The sequence below is a fragment of the Nicotiana tomentosiformis genome, chromosome 9 (genome assembly GCF_000390325.3).
Source record: "Nicotiana tomentosiformis chromosome 9, ASM39032v3, whole genome shotgun sequence".
Taxonomy (NCBI): domain Eukaryota; kingdom Viridiplantae; phylum Streptophyta; class Magnoliopsida; order Solanales; family Solanaceae; genus Nicotiana; species Nicotiana tomentosiformis.
In genome coordinates, this window is record NC_090820.1 from 101,887,920 (window position 1) to 101,907,163 (window position 19,244).

At 39.3% G+C, this 19,244-nt stretch overlaps 1 long non-coding RNA gene across 1 annotated transcript in view; it reads right to left on the reverse strand.

Annotated features, from left to right (window-relative positions):
* Positions 1–2,660: 2,660 nt before the first annotated feature.
* Positions 2,661–19,244, reverse strand: part of LOC138899449 (uncharacterized) — a 30,745-nt gene continuing 14,161 nt past the window's right edge. The window contains exon 3 of the long non-coding RNA XR_011411083.1: positions 2,661–2,725. This is a non-coding gene — a long non-coding RNA (uncharacterized lncRNA). The remainder of the gene's footprint in view (positions 2,726–19,244) is intronic.

The following is a 19,244-nucleotide window of genomic DNA, read 5'->3' on the forward strand; positions in this document are numbered from 1 at the left end:
AAATGTGCCATTCTGGTCACACCCTCCATAAGGCTCACCTAACGAAGTAGAGTATCCTGAAGCACTGGAGTAGCTATGAATCCTTTCGAGACCTGAACTGGTCCAACACGTACAGTCTGAGCTGGAACCTTTGCTTCCAAATCCACCCGAGGTTCTACAATAGATGATGCTGCTCGAGCTCTAGACTGAGCTCTACCTCTGCCTCTACCTTGGCCTCTGGCGTGACCTCGGCCTTTACCCCTGGTCATAATTTCCATCGGGGCCTATGGCTCCTGTTTGGTGGTAGATGTAGTACGTGTTCTTTCCATCTGTGAGAGAATAATAATAGAATGGTTCAATCATCGATGATAGAATAAAATCGCACGACAAAATAAGAAATAAGTGATATTGTTCCTAAACTTCATAGCCTCTGGAAGATAAGTACAGACGTCTCCGTACCGATCCTTCAGACTCTACTAAGTTTACTCGTGACTCGTGAGACCTAAGTAACCTAGTTCTCTGATACTAACTTATCACAACCCGAAATTCCCACCTTCGGGACTGTGATGGCGCCTAATATTTTATTGCTAGGCAAACTAACGTTAGAATAATCTTAACCATTTTTAAACAAATCAAATTAAACGGATTCCAATTACTAAAATAAAGTGTGGAAGACCATAACCACCGAATCATACAAATACATCCCCGGATCTGGTGTCACAAGTGCACAAGCTACTAGAATAATACAAATAAAGGTCTGAATAAAATTCAAGCTGATTGAGAGATAATACATAGCTAAGATAAAGTAGAAGGTTACTTCAGAACTCCAGACGTTGTGCAGTTATACCTCAAGTCTCCTCTGGGTAGCTGAATCCGAGCAAGTCTATGGTACGCCGTTGGGACCAACTCCAAAATTTATACAAAAAATACAGAGTGTAGTATGAGTACAACTGACCCCATGTACTCCGTAAGTGTCGACCCTAACCTCAACGAAGTAGTGGCGAGGCTATGACAAGACACGTATGTAAATAACTTGTGCAAGTATATACATATACAAAGCAATATTGAACACAGTAATTAATAAATTTTATAAATTTCGGAGGGAACACGTGAAGGGAAATGGTATAAATATTCTAGCCAGGGAAATGTCACGTAGCAACCAAATAATTCACCAACAACAAAATAGGTAGCTGAAATATAAAAATGGCACGTCACCACCCTTCGTGCTTTTACTCTCATCCTTCCCATGAAATGATAAATAAATAATATGAATGGCACGACAGTACCCTTCGTGCTTTAACTCTCTTTCTTGCTACAGTATGATGAATAAATAATTTAAATGGTACGACATCACCCTTCGTTCTTTAACTCTCTTTCTCGCTTTATAAATCAATAAATAATAATGTGAAAATGGCACAACATCACCCTTCGTGCTTTACACTCTTCCCTTACTATAACAATGATAATATAATATCGGAATATTATTTTAATTACAGGGATCAATACTTATCGATCAATTTAATACCAGAATACCAACCTATCCTTCCAAAATATTTAATAATAATTAAATTAGCAATAATTTCATGAATAATAATCAAATAAACAATAATAAACTTAATCATGAATATCTTAATTAAATAGGCAATTATTCACTATGAACAAATTTGACCCGCATGCTTTGACTCAATCACAACACATAAGTACTCCCCACCTTACATATACATTGTACTCGCACATAAAATCACGTAGCAAATAGACAAACAAGTCCTACTCCCTCAAGTCAAGGTTAACCATGACACTTACCTCGCTTTGCAATCAACTCAAGATTTCAATAAACCTTTGCCTCACAAATTGATGTCTGAATGCCTCGAATCTAGTCACAAATAATTCAATATACTCAACACGAATTATAAAAACCAATTCTATATGAAAATACTAAATTTTTCAATTAAAATCCGAAATTCAATTCAAAAATTATTAGTGGGGCCCACGTCTTGGAATCCGACAAAGTTACAAAATGTGAACGCCCATTCAACCAAGAGTCCAATCATATAAATTTTATCAAATTCCGACATCAACTCGACCTTCAAATTCTCAAATCTTATTTTCAAATCTCTAGGTCCAAATTCTCGAATTTCACCTTAAAATACGTAATTTAGTCGAAATACTAATTGATAATTCAATATTATTGACTAACAATGATTACAATTGACTTACCTCAAGAATTTCCGTGAAAATCTTCTGAAAAATCGCCCTAAACAGTGTGTTTGAAGTCCAAAAATGAGAAAGAACCTCGGAACCCCTCATTTTAACACTGTCAATGTTTTCGCATTTGCGAAATTTTAACCTCTTCTGCGGTCTTTCTTCCGCTTCTGCGCCTCCTTCGTTCCTGCGGACAAGAGTCCACTTCCGTGGACCTTATGCTTCTACAATGCCCCGTCCGCATCTACGGTCTCACAGGTGTGGATATTCCCTCGCACCTGCGACCACTGCCTCGATGTGCTTGACGTTTCACCATAGGTGACAACTCAAATGTTTTAGCTGCTACTCCTTTAACAATTGGTGGAAAAATGCTAGATGAATTCGCCGAGCCTCTATCCTCCGGATAATCATCAACACGATAAGGTCTATTAGTTCTTGTCTCAATCCTTCAAAATACTGGGAACAGAAAGTAAGAGCCTCTTCAGCTATGGAACCTTATGGTTGTGACATGTTTCGCACATAGGACATAAAGTGTCCTAAATACCTAAAAAAAGATCAATAGTTAGTTAATGGATACAATTTATCATCTTTGTCTTAAAAAGTAACCTGCAATTAAGAAATAAGAAATCTTTTACCTCTCCACATGATACATCCATCGACACTGTTGTGGTCCCCTAAGTTTTGCTTCACCAACTAGATGATAAGTTAAATGAACCATGACCGTAAAGAATGCCGGAGGAAATAACATTTTCAAGTGATTCATAGTGAGAAAATATTGAGACTGGAGCCTATCAAGGTCTAAGAGACTTAAGCTTTTGGCACATAATTGTCGGAAGAAAGAACTCAACTCTATTAACACTGCAGTCACTTTCTCAGGTAGAATATTTCGTATGGCAATTGGTAATAAGTATTGCATGAGAATGTAAAAATCATGACTCTTCATATTAAAGATCTTCCGTTGTTTTAAATCGATACATCTCGAAATGTTTCTTGCATATACATCAGGCATTTTGACATTCTTTAAGGTCCACAAAAATATATCTTTCTTGCATCCACCTTTCTTTGTATTTAAAATAGTAAACAAGGATGGACGGTAGTTTCCGTTCTCATCCTTCCGAGCTTTAAGATTGTCTTTTGATTTTTCAGAATCATTGAGTAAAGTATATATCACATTCTCACACATATTCTTCTCAATGTACATAAGGTCTAGATTATGATGCAACAAGTTCGTTTCCCAATAAGGAAGATAAAAAAATATGCTCCTTTTTCTCCACTGTCTTGATCTATCTTCATTAATAGTTTGTCTTCGAGTTCTTTTACCTTTATCATTCAAATCAGGTACTTCCCCAAAATTGACATTAATTCCCTTCACTTGTCTCAAGATGTCTGACCCTAATAATGGAATTGGTGGCGCCCGTTGCTCGACTTTTCCATTAAAACGAACACGCTGCAATCTAAACCGATTGGCCGCTTTTCAGAAAACGACGATGACCTATAAAACACCACTTTCTACTATGCTTCAATATGCAAGAGTCTATTCAAAAGTTACATGTGAAGCAAGAAAATTGAGTGTATGTATTCCATCTAGATAAGGTACCAAGCCCGAGAAAATCACTAATCGTCCACATCAAAGCTGCTCGCTTTTTAAATATTTCATTCTTTCAAGAATCTAATGTTTGCACTCCATCGTACCATAATTCTCTCAACTCTTGGATAAGAGGTTGTAAATACATGTCTGTATCATTTCCTGACATTTGTTTTCTTGGAATGATCATTGAGAGAATGAATGAAGTTTATTTCATACACTCCCAAGGAGGACAGTTGTATGGAATAAGAATCACAGGACAGATACTATAGTTTGTTGTCATTACTTCAAAAATATTGAAGCCATCACTAGCTAGGCCTAATCGTACATTCCGAGGATCTGCAGCAAATTCTGGATGAAGTAGGTCAAAAGTTTTCCGAGCCTGAGAATCCCTGAGATGCCTCATCAATCCATCTTGGCTACCTTCTAAAGAATGTCATCTCATAGACTCGGCAATTTTAGAGCACATGAACAATTTTTGCAGCCTTGGCTTTAGTGGAAAGTGACGTAAAATCTTTGCGGGCTGCTTTTTCTTATTATCCTTCCACCTAGATGTCTTGCATCTTTTGTATTCTTACAAGCCTTCATTTTCGCCAAAATATAACATATAATCATTTGGGCAAGCATGTATCTTGGTATAATTAGACCAAGTTTGTAGATAGTTTTCTTGGCCTCATAAAAGGAACCAGGAATCTTGGCATCTTCAAAGGCATATTTTAACAATTATAATATCATACTCATTGCTTTGTCAGTCATTCGACAAAGACACTTTATATGATACAATTTGATTAGAAAGGACAATTTGGAATACTTCGTACACCCTTCATATAATGGTTGTTTGTCATCTTCGACCAAATCATAGAACTTTTCATAATCTTCATTATGCCCCTCAATGTGTTCTTCATTAAATGTTTCTTCTCTATTCATATAATCAGAAGACACACTAGGCTCACTGATATTTTTCCTGGCAAACCCAAATGCATCATTTATCACGATTTCCGTTGGATCTTAGGGCTCTAAAATATCCTCTATTACATATGTGCTTTGAGAAGTCTGTTGTATAGTTGCATTTGATTCTTCACTGTCAATACCAAAATTTGTAGTTTTTTGGAAAAGGCTTACAAATCAAGTTCTCTTCAACTATATTTCTTCTTTGCCACTTGTTAAAACTATATTTTTGGACACGGGCACTTAATTACGCACCCATCAACAGAACTATACTCAAAAGAAAAATTCAAAAATTTTCTTAGTCCATCTGCATATTCAGCTGCATTACGCGGTTTGCATCAATTCTCATGGCTATAGAAAGGAAGACATAAGATAACATCACATATCGAAATGAAAAATTTAATTCATATCTTCTAAAGAATGTGTAAAAAAAAACCAAAGCGAGAAATAAACAAAGAAAAACAAAAACATGATACAACTTATTTAGGGAAAAAACAAAAAAATATAGCATGTTAGAACTACCATCTAAAAGTTTTCTATATCTTCAATTTAGTTCTAGTAAGTGAAAATACATGTTGTCACGACCCAAAACTTAGCCTGTCGTGATGGCGCCTAACGTGGTACTAGGCATGCCGACACCTCAAAACATTTCTGACACTTTTAAATGAAAAATGAAATAACACATGTTTAAATAAATTAAACTCTCATAAACTGGATAGGAAGTCAAAACTCAATATGAAAGTTCCCAAAACCAGGGTGTCAGTGAGTACATGAGTGTCTACACAACATAAGTCTGAAAATACTGTCTTTGAAAAGATGAAACTAAATACATAAAGCTGAAGATAGGGAGGGAGAGTCAAGGTCTGCGAAGGCCGGGAAACTACCTCGAAATCGCCGAATGATCAAACTACTCAGATAATCAACACCCACCATGTCCGATAACACCCGGATCTGCACACAAAGTGTAGGATGTAGCGTGAGTACAACCAACTCAGTAAGTAACAAGATTAACTATTAGACTGAAAGTAGTGACGAGCTTCACGGAGACAGTTCAATTACAAAATATAATACAGGAAAATAGGCATGCTTTCAAGTTCGACATTTAGGGCCAAAACAGTTATTTCATGTCAAGTTCAATTGAAACACGATATAGTATCTCTCAGAAACTACATGACAATGATATATGCCAGCTGAAGTACACAGTAATGAAATCAAGTGCATATTCTCAAAATTACAGTCACTGAGTCCTCCCATTCACTCCAACCTCACAGTCACTCATTCCTCAGAGTCTCTCAATTCTCCCAGTCGCTCGGCACTCGCATTCGCACTCAGTAGTTACTTGCGCTCACTGTGGGTGTGCAGACTCCGGAAGGGCTCCTTCAGTCCAAGCGCTATAATAAGCCAATCGTGGAATTAATCAATAAAATATGTTGCGACATGCATCTCGATCCCAATAATTATCCACACAATCAGGCCCTCGGCCTCACTCGGTCATCAAACTCTCCAGTCTCCCGGGCTCTCAATAATCATGATAATCAGCCCAAACTGCGATGATATAATGTATCAATAAAGAACAACAGAGACAGATATAATATGCAAGTAAAAACTGTGACTGAGTATAAAGTGGCAATTTAGCAGATAATTCAACATGTAACACGACCTCTGTAGGTCCCTACAGTATCAACACATAACCTACGCATGATTTATAACATGATTTGCAGATCAATTTCTATAACATATGGAGAATATACAGATACCAACAGATTATACAACTATATGGTTCTATGGAATATTACTATAGTGCATGCCCAGACGCCCGTCACCTAACATGTGCGTCACCTCAACACCAATCACATGACACAAAATTCGGGTTTCATACCCTCACAACTAAGTTTAGAACTGTTACTTACCTCAAACCGTGCAAATCGCTACTCCAACATGCCCTTGCCTCGCGAATCTAGCCACAAACAGTTCGATACAATCAATACGGGCTAAAGGAATCAATTCATAAGAAAATATTAAGTTATTAATCAAAAGTTAAAAGTCAACTCAAAATCCCCCCTCCCCCCATGGACCACGTCTCGGAATCCAATAAAATTCACAAAATCCGGAATCTCATTCAACTACGAGTCCAACCATACTAAATTTGCCAAAATCCAACACCAAATCGACCCAAATCCCCAATTTAAACTCTCCAAATCCCTAGTCTCAACTCCAAAAGTTACACCTCAAAACCACACAATCTAGGTGGGGAAACAAAATTATAGAATAAATTTAACCACAAGTGATTTACCTCAAGAAACCCATCGAAAATTCTCTCAAAAATCGCCCAATCCCAAGCATGAAATGTCCCAAATGAAGAAAATCTCGGAAACCCTCAAATTTAAACATTGCCTAGTGCTTTCGCACCTGCGGGAAAATTATCCGCATCTGCGGAATCGCTTGTGCGATAGAATTTTTGCTTCTACAGAAGAGACTTAAGTCTATAGGGTCTGCACTTGTGCTCCAGATTCCTCAACTACAGAAGCACTTCTACGGCCCATGATCCGCCTCTACGAAGACAGCCTACCCCTCCCCCCCCCCCTTCTCCGTATTTGCGGAGCCTTGCTTGCACCTCCCGCCTCGCAGATGCGGATGACCCCTCGCACTTGCGTCCTACCCCAGGCCAGCCCAGCTCTGTACCTGTGCAATATTAGCCACACCTGCGGCCAAGACCCTCGCAGGTGCGATCACACTAGAAGGCTCCCAGCTTCAGCAATGCTCTAGGTCTCATTTTCGATCCGTTAACCATCCGAAATCAACCCGAGGCCACCAGAACCTCAACCAAACATACCAATAAGTTCCAAAACATGATACAAACTTAGTCGAGCCCTCAAATCACATCAAACAACATCAAAAACATGAATCGCACCCCAATTCAAGCCGATTGAAACTAAGAAATTCTAACTTCTACAAACGACGCAGAAACCTATCAAATCACGTCCTATTGACCTCAAATTTTGCGCACAAGTAACAAATGACACCACAGACCTACTCCAACTCCCGGAACCCCATTATGAGCACGGTATACACAAATTTCTCTCTCGGTCAAACTTCTAAATTTCCAACTTTTGCCATTTCAAGTTTAATTCAACTACGGACCTCCAATTCACAATCTGGACACACTCGTAAGTCCAAAATCACCCAACGGAGCTAACAGAACCATCAAAACTCTATTCCGGAGTCGTTTATAAGTCAACATCCGATCAACCTTTTCAACTTTAATTTTCAACCTTAATACTAAGTGTCTCAATTCATTCTGAAACCTCTCCACACCCGAACCAACTACCCCAGCAAGTCACATAACAACAATTAAGGATGGAATGGACAGTAAATGGGGGAACGGGGCCACAAATCTCAAAACGACCGGTCGGGTCGTTACATATGTAAGCTACTTTATATGTATAAGTCACTCTGTATTACAGGTCACTCTGTATTGCCAAATAAAAAAATGAAATGATTCTTAAAATATAGTTTTATTAATAATATTCAAAGGTGACAACAATGACATTTTACTATGTTATGGCTACTTTGGTTTACACAAGAACTTTAAAATATTGAGACATGCAGTGATAAAAAGTGGGAAAGGCAAAGATATAGTAGTAAGAAATACAACCATAAAGGTACAACTTTTTCAATATTAGCAACGCAGAATGGGTATTTACAATAAAAAAAAAAACCAAATAACTAGTTTGCTTAGTTCACTGGATAGACTTGTAACTAAATTAAACATATAATATTTCCACCTAAAAATTATCAACCACCGGCATAAGATAAAAGGAGAATATAAGTACTCATTCCACGGGCAAAATACATACAAGTACATATATAGAACAGACCAGCAGGTGCGGACATTAGTGTTGGGACCAAACACACTCACGCAAGTATACGTGGTCGTCAAGTAATAGAGTAGTGAATAGAGTATCGTTCCCACGAGGACTTATGATTAACTTTTGACTAATTCAAACTCAAATAGCTTATCGATTCAAGCGATTTCTTATAAATTAGATAATTGTCTAATTTACTACCTAAAGACTATCAAGTAATAGAATACCAGAAATCAATACCACACTTAAATAGTTTTAAATAACAATCAATGGGAGATAATATTCTAGGGTCACGGGTTATTTAACAATCATGTTGCATTCTTAGCTTAAAATAACTAATTGATTTATCGGGATTGTTGGTTCACAGGGTTGATATTACTCATAAGAATCTGTCGAGTCCTTACTCGCCTATTCAAGCTAACTTAATACCTATATGTCTATGGAATTAAACTTAACAAGAAAGCATTTACAATTCCTATATTGCAACCGAGCAAGGCAATTAGGTATATGTCTATCCCAATTGCGGATCCTTTCCCCGATGCCCGGGTTTAAGAACTTGCTCTATTTAATTCTATATGCAATCTAGAATTTTCACTTTCGAGTTCAACTCTAGATTCGTAGATAGTATTTCACTGTTAGCTACTCAGCAAAATAATTAAAAACAGAATTAAATAAACAACCCAATATGATAAAATCAACTTCGTCAATTTACACTTCAAACATCAACATTCATGTATACACATGACCCTAGAACAATAGGGTTCTTAGCCACTCATATTCAGGCAATCATCAAAAATTCACAAGAGTGCATAAGAATCAATAAAAGAAAGAGAGAATAGGAACTCAAGAAAAATTCTGTGGTTTTTAGAACTTTGTTGTGGCTTTTTCCCCCTCTCCAATATGTTAGATAACCTAAAGGAGGCGTTTTTGGCTTATATATTGCGTACAAAAGTCGTGGGCCAAAGCTCTCCTATTCCTAGTCCAAATCGGCTTAGGGGATTGATGTTAAGGTGGATGCGTCGCATCCACCTCGTCCTCTATTTCAGCTTTGCCTGCGAGGGTGGATGCGACGCATCCAACCCTAATTCCTCCATCTCAGCTTTGCCCAGGTGCGGATGCTATGGCGGATTCTATGGGCCGATTTCACTGCTAAGGGTGCACGAAATCTGATCTTTTTCTAGATTGGATGCGACGCGTCCAATCTCTCTTCCTTTACCTAGAGCACCCTTTCTTCATATTTTTGCACTCCAAACACCCTAATTCACCACACACATCTCAATTAGTCATAAAACCAATAATTAAATGATGTTGGGCATTTTAAAGATCAAATAACATCAAGAAGCGGTTAAAACATGGGTAAAGTAATATCAACACATATCGAAATATGCCAAACATCACTACCCCATAGTTAAACCTTTGTTCGTCCTCGAACAAACCATCCTATAGTAGACAAAACAAAATTAAGCTCTTATCATTCAAAGCACACTGCACCTATGACCATGGTTATTTGCAACAATTAGGCTCTAGACTATGCATCACATACAATTTTCTTTACTTATGCCCTTCTTTAAACATATTCGAACAAAGACAACATGCTCACAACAACCCTAACCTCAAAAACCAACTCAATGTCACTATGCACTCATGGCTTGAACATCCAACATCATAGAGAAGTCTAATAACGTTACCTATCCCTCGTGAAACCATGTGCCCTCACAACAAGAACAAGAGAGCGAGTTCAATCCACACATTCGAATCTCATGATCAAATATATTTTAATGACTCACATATATCAAAGAAAATCGCTCACTCTCACAAAGAAGTCACATGCATGAAATTGGTACCATAGGCTTGCCCTTAATGTAAATCTCTACTAATGTAAGCTAGCTCGATCTAAAGTCAATTAGGAATTTTTCATGGTTGTACTATGGGCTAAGGGACGGGTAGGATATATTTATGGAATAGTGACTCACCCTCCTAAGCACTTTAATACATCACAAAATTACTTTAAGCGTATTTTCTTCAACACCACTTCAATTTCACAAACAATATCACCCCCAAAACAGTCCCTTTTTCTTTAAGCACTACATTAGTTCATACCCACTAGCAAGAACAAGACAACAATTTATTAATTTCTATTTTTCCCTCCCTTTTTTTTTCTTTTGATTTCAAATTCTGCTAGTGGTGTAATATTTTACAAAACAAGTGCATCTTTCTTCCTTTCATTGGATCCACTCAAAAGTCACCCCAACTTAGTCCCTTTTTACTTCTTTTAGCGCTCATCTAACAATTAAAGTGCTTTAAGAGGTAAAAGGATCAAAACAATGTCAATTAAGAATAAAAAGTGTATAGGCTTGTAATGTGGGTACCAAATAAAAGTCATTAGGCTCAAAATGGTTAACTAGGGATAAATTTTATTTGTGATAAGCAATAAGCTCAAAAAGATCAAAGAAAGCCTAAAATCATTTTTCAAACCGAGCATCACCTTAAATTTCGCTTCAACTCACATACCGGGCAAGTTCTAGACACAAGTACAATACATGAACTACACAAAAACCTCATCATACATGGCACATGACTCACTAAGGACGGTCCCATTCCGACTCTCAAATAATGCAAGTATTCACGGAGCCACGAGATATTAAGCATTAAGCGCAAAGTGAACATAAGTCATGTAAACGAGACATAGGTGTCACAAACATGCTGTCCAATATATGAAGGCTTCATGATCAATTTCAAAACATAGGAAAGGCACTACATATGCCAAAGCCTGAATATTCTACTATCAAACAAGTCAAGAGCCCCCTAGGAATATCATATTTCTTCCTCTATTTATTTTCTAACTCTAATCTATTCTAAAAGAAAATAATTTTACTACCCGGTTCAAAATACATCCCATGGAAAAGAACCGATGCACAAAGAAAAATTACAGGGGATTATTACTACCTACACAAAAAATTTTACTAATTACGGCTGCTACTCTAAAAAAAATTTATTTATTTATTTTTTTTAAAAATTAACTTAATACTTTCAAGAATCAACTGAGAGTTACTCCATATAGATGAATTTACTGCTATTACATGCCATTAATCCAGTGAATGTTACAGCCCCCAACAGTCAAATTGTAACAGTTTAGTACATTTATCCATACAAAAAATATGAATAACCCCCACCCCACACTTAGAACTGTGCGTTGTCCCAAATGCACACAAATAAGGTAAAGTAGGGTGAGAAGAAACTCCCTCAAGTCAAGGTGGAAGGCTCATCCGCAGTCTGTGAAAGAGCATCTGCATCCATGGCATTCATCAGGACCCCCTCCGGCCTTGCAACATCATCCTCACGCATAGAGAGAGTTGTCATTGTCCTATCATCACCAACTGGAGTTGATACTGTAGCGGGTGGTACAGCAACCTCAGTAGGCCTGGTGTGTGGAGCTTCAGGGACTATAAGAGGAACAGGAGTGGATGGTCCGGCAGTGGACGATGCAATCAGCTGTGAGATGTCTATATCTGCACGTTGAACCAGAGCTCTGAGGAGTAATGATATCTCCCTCATCATCGTGGCCTGCTCAGTCTGGACTCGGCTTAGATCCGCACGAGTCTGACTCAACTCATCCCTGGTGGCACTCAACTCGATACGAGTTGCTATCAACTCAGACCTGTTCTCTTGCATATCTGCTTGCATCTGCTCAAATAACTGTTGAATGGTGAGCTTAGAAGACCTTCCCTTGTTCGGCTCTAGAACATGAGTGACATCGTATGGTCCTGGAGCTTTAGCCTCAATGTCGTCATTCTCCTTGCCCCATAGTACTCACATCTCTGTCAAGAAAGCCGATAGGGTATTTGCAAAGAACAGCCTCCACTTGTAATTCATCCTGGTGCACTGCATTTGATCATGCATGATGGCTCCTAAGTTGAGCAGTATCCCCTCCAATAAAGCATACAATACTAGTGCGCGGTGACAAGGGACATCAGTTTTGTGTTGGCATCGCATCAAGCGGTTGCATATGAAATTTAGAGCCACACGTGCTAACGCACTCATGAATTCCTTGGCTATAGAATGGTCCTCCATACTCCCATGCTTCCAATCTGCATCCTTCCTGGTAGGGCATAGGGCAGACTTAATGTGTGCATAATCTGGTGTTTTGCATATGGAGTCAAACCTATTTGTTAGTGTGTGTGGCACCCCTAAGAATTTATTTAGAGCTTCAGCTGACACATTAATATCTACCCCTCTTACTCTCACAATGTTGCCCCTGGCGTGATGCCAATTGGCGTAAAGCTCTCTAACAATAGTGAGGTTGGCTTTGTCGTGACCCTTCAAGATGGGTCACCATTGTTGCACCTCGCGAATTGATTTTAGAAACTCTGGGTACTTTTTCTTAAGTGTTCCGATGTTGATCAGCTTTTCTGGAATGTACTTCTTTGAACCCAGTATCTTATTATAGGCTCGGAATGCCTTCTCATTAACAAAGTTCTTCTCCCAAGCAACTCAGTCTATGGGTTCACCCTCATCTTCATCACTCATGTCGACATGTAGAAGGTCATTATCCAAATCGGATTCGGACTCAGATTCTGCAGTAATCTTCTCCTTTCCTTTATCAGTCGGATCACTCTTTTTGGAGGCTTTTCTCTGGTATGTCACATGCTCTCTTATCTCTATCCCTTTGCTTAGTGGATTTAATGATGTTTTTGTAATACCCTTCTTCACTGTCCTCCTGACTAATGGTTCCTCTTCTTCTTTCTCTGAATCATCACTTAACTGCCTAGGCTGCAGTTCCTTTTCCTTCTCCGTCCGCTTCCTTTTTTCTGTGGATTTGGGGCACCTGCTGCCTTTCCGGTAGGCTTTTTGGGCGGTTGCTTGTTATTATCTTTGTCTTGTTGCTTGGACAGTTTACTCGTTGCTTCCATTTTACGAACCTAAGTACCTGCAATGCAAAGAAATCAACAATTAGCGTATAAAACAGTGAAGTTCAGCTCTAAAGCAATTGCAACAGCTTGCACTTCCAATTATTCGCAGAGTCATGCCATTCAATACTTCATGAAACTATAGCTCATGGCTTTCAGCATGGATGTGATAACTCTCTTCAACTTTACAAATAAGCATTGCGCTATATAGATATCATTATTCCCAATATGAGGTTTATCCGAGCGACGCTCACTAACCACGTTCAATTTCACATAGCACCTCACTCGACCCCACACTTATTCTCATGACATATCATTATGCATAGCGCTCACACAATGTAAATCGAGTAACACTTTATGATTCAAGACGTCTAGCATGTGCCGGATGTTCAATTCATTTAGACAATATATCATAGGCTCAAAACATTGTTGTACACAATCAACACAAACGACCTCACACTTATTCACAAGCATATACCAATATTGCTCGGTTACTCAGACTTCACCGGCGCCTAAATTTACCTCACGGTCAATTCGTCGAACATGTGATATGCAACAGTTGTGCCTAGTTCATTCTATCGGTTGGGTAATGCGACTACCCTCCCAAAATTAACGAGATGAAGGGAATCATAGTTTATCATCTCGCAACCATTACAACTAACAAGAACGACAGCCCTAAACCTCAAGCTTTTTCAGTTCCTCTCTTAATCACATATGTGATATTTGAAATTGGCAAAACCTAACTTGTTGCTACCATTGAGAGAGGGAAGAGAGGATAATTAGGAGAGAAGAAAAAGAAAGAACGAAGAAGATGATGCGTACCTGTCGCGTTTGGATGCGTCGCAATTTGGATTAAAGAAAGAACGAGGACGACGGGCTTTTTATGTTAGGGTGTCGTGTTTGTTTTTATGTTTAAATTTTTTTTTTTTTTTGGCCTAAGATGTGTTAAAATATAGCACTTACCTGTGCGTGCGAGCTTGGACGCGACGCATCCCCTCTGCTTTCTCCAAAAATTGGTTGGACACGACGCGGACGCGATAGACAGACTTCACTACCTTGAGCAATTGGTCCGTCAATATTTTTCATGCTGAGGGGGATGCGACGCATCCGCCTCGTTTTCCCATATCTAGACCGAGTTTTTTTTTTTTTTTTTTTATACATACAAGATCTAATTCCTACAAAACAATGAACTAACTAACTTGGGTGGCCTCCCAAGAAGCACCTGATTTAACATCGCGGCACGACGCAACACGTTCATCATGCCTCCACTAAATCCATCGAGGTCTTGTGACGTGCAATGTCACCACCCCAATAGTGTTTTACTCTCTGGCCATTTACCAAGAATGTCGCATTGGAACCTGTATCACGCAATTCTACCGCACCATGAGGTTTCACACTAACCACTTCAAACGGACCCGACAATCGAGATTTAAGCTTTCCTGGAAAAAGCTTTAGCCTTGAATTAAACAAGAGAACTTCTTGACCTGGCTCAAACTCACGATGTTGGATGTGCTTATCATGCCACCTTTTGGTCTTTTCTTTATACAATTTGGCATTTTCATAAGCATGCAATCGAAACTCATCGAGCTCGTTGAGTTGTAGGAATCTCTTCTCACCGGCCAAGTCCATCTCCATATTTAGCTTTTTAATCGCCCAAATATGCTTTGTGTTCAAGCTCGACGGGCAAATGGCATGCCTTCCCATAAACCAACCTGTACGGAGAAGTACCTATAGGGGTCTTGTATGCAGTGTGATACACCTATAATGCGTTATCCAGCTTCCCGGCCCAGTCCTTTCTATTCCTACTTACTGTTTTTTCCAAAATCTGCTTTACCTCTCTGTTGGAAACTTCTACTTGACCACTCGTTTGGTGATGATAGGCAGTGGACACCTTGTGCTTAACTCCATATTTTGCAAGAATATTATTCAGCAATTTGTTACAAAAGTGAGTTCCCCCGTCGCTTATCAACACTCTTGGAGTCCCAAAACATGTGAAGATGTGCTTCTTTACAAAGCTTACCACTACCTTTACGTCATTAGTAGGAAGAGCAATGGCCTCCACCCACTTAGAAACATAGTCGACCGCCACCAAGATGTACCTGTGCCCATTAGAATATGGTAATGGTCCCATGAAATCAATCCCCCAAACATCAAAAAGCTCTACTGCCAGAATATTTTGCAAGGGCATCTCGTGCTTCCTCGTGATAGTTCCGGTTCTTTCTCATCTATCACAATTTTTAACAAAGGCATATATATCCTTAAACAATTTTGGCCAATAGAAACCTAATTGTAGCACTTTTTGGGCGGTTCTATCCCCGCCGTGATGACATCCATATGGCGAAGCATGGCAGTCATGCAGTATAGCATTCATCTCTTCCTGAGGAACACACCTTCTCACCAACTGATCTGCGCACTGCCTATATAAGAATGGCTCATCCCACATGTAGAGCCTTACATCATGTAAGAACCTTCTTCTATTGTCAGGTGTCAATTCTAGTGGCGACACCCTACTTGTAATAAAATTCACATAATCTGCATACCATGGGGCTTCACCTGAGGTGACTGCTAATAATTGCTCATCAGGAAACGTTTCTTTGATTGACCCTCCTTCAGCTACATGGTTCCGACTTTCTAATCTGGACAAATGATCAGCCACTTGAATTTCTGTCCCTTTTCAATCTCGGATCTCTAAGTCAAATTCTTGCAAGAGGAGGACCCAACGAATCAGCCTCGGCTTGGCGTCTTTCTTTTCAAACAAGTATCTGATAGCTGAATGATCTATGTAGACGATGACTTTGGTTCCCACTAGATAGGATCTGAACTTGTCAAATGCCCACACCACTGCAAGCAACTCCTTTTCAGTAACTGTATAATTCATCTGAGCTGGATTCATAGTTTTGCTCGCATAATAAATGGAGTGAAAGATTTTATCCCTCCTTTGCCCCAAAACTGCTCCGATTGTTATGTCACTTGCATCGCACATCAACTCAAATAGTTGTGCCCAATCTGGGCCAATGATAATTGGTGCATTCACCAATCTTCCCTTCAGCTCCTCAAATGCTTTCAGACATGCATTATCAAACTTGAAGGTGACATCTTTCTCTAGAAGCATGCACAAAGGAGAAGAAATTTTTGAAAAATCTTTAATGAAACGACGATAAAAACCTGCATGACCCAGGAAACTGCGAATGCCTTTGACGGATGTCGGTGGGGGCAATTTCTCAATCGTCTCCACCTTTGCTTTATCCACCTGTAGACCATCTTTTGACACCTTGTGCCCCAAAACTATACCTTCACGTACCATGAAATGACACTTTTCCTAGTTTAGCACCAAGTTCGTCTCTTCACACCTAGCAAGCACTTTATCAAGGTTCATCAAACAACTATCAAAAGAACATCCAAACATAGAAAAATAATCCATGAATACTTCTACAAATCTTTCAACCATGTCAGTAAAAATAGCCATCATACACCTTTGAAAAGTCGCAGGTGCATTACAAAGACCGAAGGGCATTCTCTTGAACGCATACGTGCCATAAGGACATGTAAATGTAGTTTTCTCTTGGTCCTCTGGGGCTATAGCAATCTGATTATACCCCGAATAACCGTTCAGGAAACAGTAGTATTCCTGGCCAGCTAACCTATCAAGCATTTGGTCAATAAAGGGAAGGGGAAAGTGGTCTTTCCGGGTGGCATTGTTCAATTTTCTATAATCTATGCAAATTCTCCATCCAGTGATAGTTCTTGTACGAATTAAGTCATTATTTTCATTAACTACTACAGTCATCCCCCCTTTTTTCGGCACACATTGAACGGGGCTTACCCATTTACTATCAGAGATTTGAAATACAATACCTGCATCAAGCCACTTAATCACTTCTTTTCTTACCACTTCTTTCATGATTGGATTTAGTCGGCGTTGATGCTCTACACTTGGCTTGTGTCCATCCTCCATGAGGATTTTTTGTATGCAGAAAGTTGGACTAATGCCTTTAATGTCAGACATTGTCCACCCAATTGCTCGCTTGTGCTCACGTAGCACCCTCAATAGCTTTTCTTCCTGTAATTTAGACAAGTGAGAAGAAACAATAACAGGTAAAGTGTCAGAACTACCCAAATAAGCATATTGAAGGTGAGGGGGTAGGGGTTTAAGCTCCAATTTTGGAGCTTCTTTAATTGACGGCTTTGGAGGGGGGCCACTTGGCCTATTCAGGGGCTCAAACAGGTGTATTCCTTGCATCTAAGCACATGATGCATCTAGGATATGCATCATTTTTTCAACCTCATCATCAATCATCAAGCTATCTAACAACATGATTGCTTTTTATAGAGAGTCCTCTAGATATACACTCATGTCAAGAAGTTGCGCATCCACCTCCACAACATATATCATAGAGAGCTCCTCATAGTGGCGAGGAAGTTGGATTGCTTTGTAGACATTGAAGACTGCTTCCTCGTTGTCCACCCTCATAATCATTTTCCCTTCTCTCACTTTAATTATTGCATCACCAGTAGCCAAGAGAGGTCGTCCCAATACGATTGGAACTTGTTCATCAGCCTCGAAATCTAGAATAATGAAGTCAGCTGGGAAGATAAATTTCCCAATTTGCAGCAGCACATCTTCAATCACTCCTTCGGGGTAGGCTATGGACCTATCAGCTAATTGCAACATCACAGTGGTTGGTCTCGGAGCTCCCAGACCCAATTGCTTAAACAAGGACAAAGGCATCAGATTTATGCTTGCACCCAAATCACAAAGAGCACGACCCACATCAATATTACCGATTCGCACTGGAATGGTGAAGCTGCCAGGATCCTTAAGCTTTTGGGGAAGCTTGTTTTGGACCCTTGATGTGCACTCCTCAGTAAGTGCAACCGTCTCGAACTCAGTCAATTTCCTCTTGTGAGCCACTATATCTTTTATGTACTTAGCATACTTTGGAATTTCACGAAGTACATCCACTAATGGAATATTTAATTGAACCTGACTCAACATAGAGAGAAATTTGTTGAACATGCGATCGTCATTCTTTTTCTGCAATCTCTGGGGGAAAGGTGGTGGTGGCCTTGTAGCCTCCATTCGCTCTGAACTTGCATCATTTTCCTTTGACTCGTGTATTGCCTTAGGTGTCAGCAGGTATAGGTTTTTCCTTTCTCTTCTTTGGCACTTCCTCTAGTTCCCTCCCATTTCTAAGTGTAACTGCATTAACTTGAGGGTTCTTCTCTGTATCACTGAGAAGAGATCCTGTAGGTCTAGAATTTTGATTTGCTGCTAACTGCCCCATTTGCCTCTCAAGATTTCTGAAATCGGTCCTGAGCTATTGATTGTCTAGCAACAACTTTTTTAGCAAGTCATTCATACTCTCTTCTATTTGTTGGGGTGGCTTCTGAGGCTGATTAAAATTTCCTTGAGGCCTATACTTATTCTGATTCTGTTGATTTCCTCCCCATGAGAAGTTAGGATGATTCCTCCAATTTGGATTGTAAGTGTTCCCATATTGTGCATGTTGATTTATAGGGCCTCTGTTTTGTTGCCCCACATAATATATAGATTCAGAATTCATGGGGCACATGTCACTCATATGACTGTCACCACATATTTCACAACAAATAGACATCTGTTGTACATGTTGCATTTGTTTTGTTGTCATTCGGTTCATCTGATTTGCCAGCTTTGCAATATCTACTCTCATGGCTGAGAGGTCATCAAGATCAATCAACCCGGCTGACTTCTGTTTAATTGCTCTTCTTGCATCC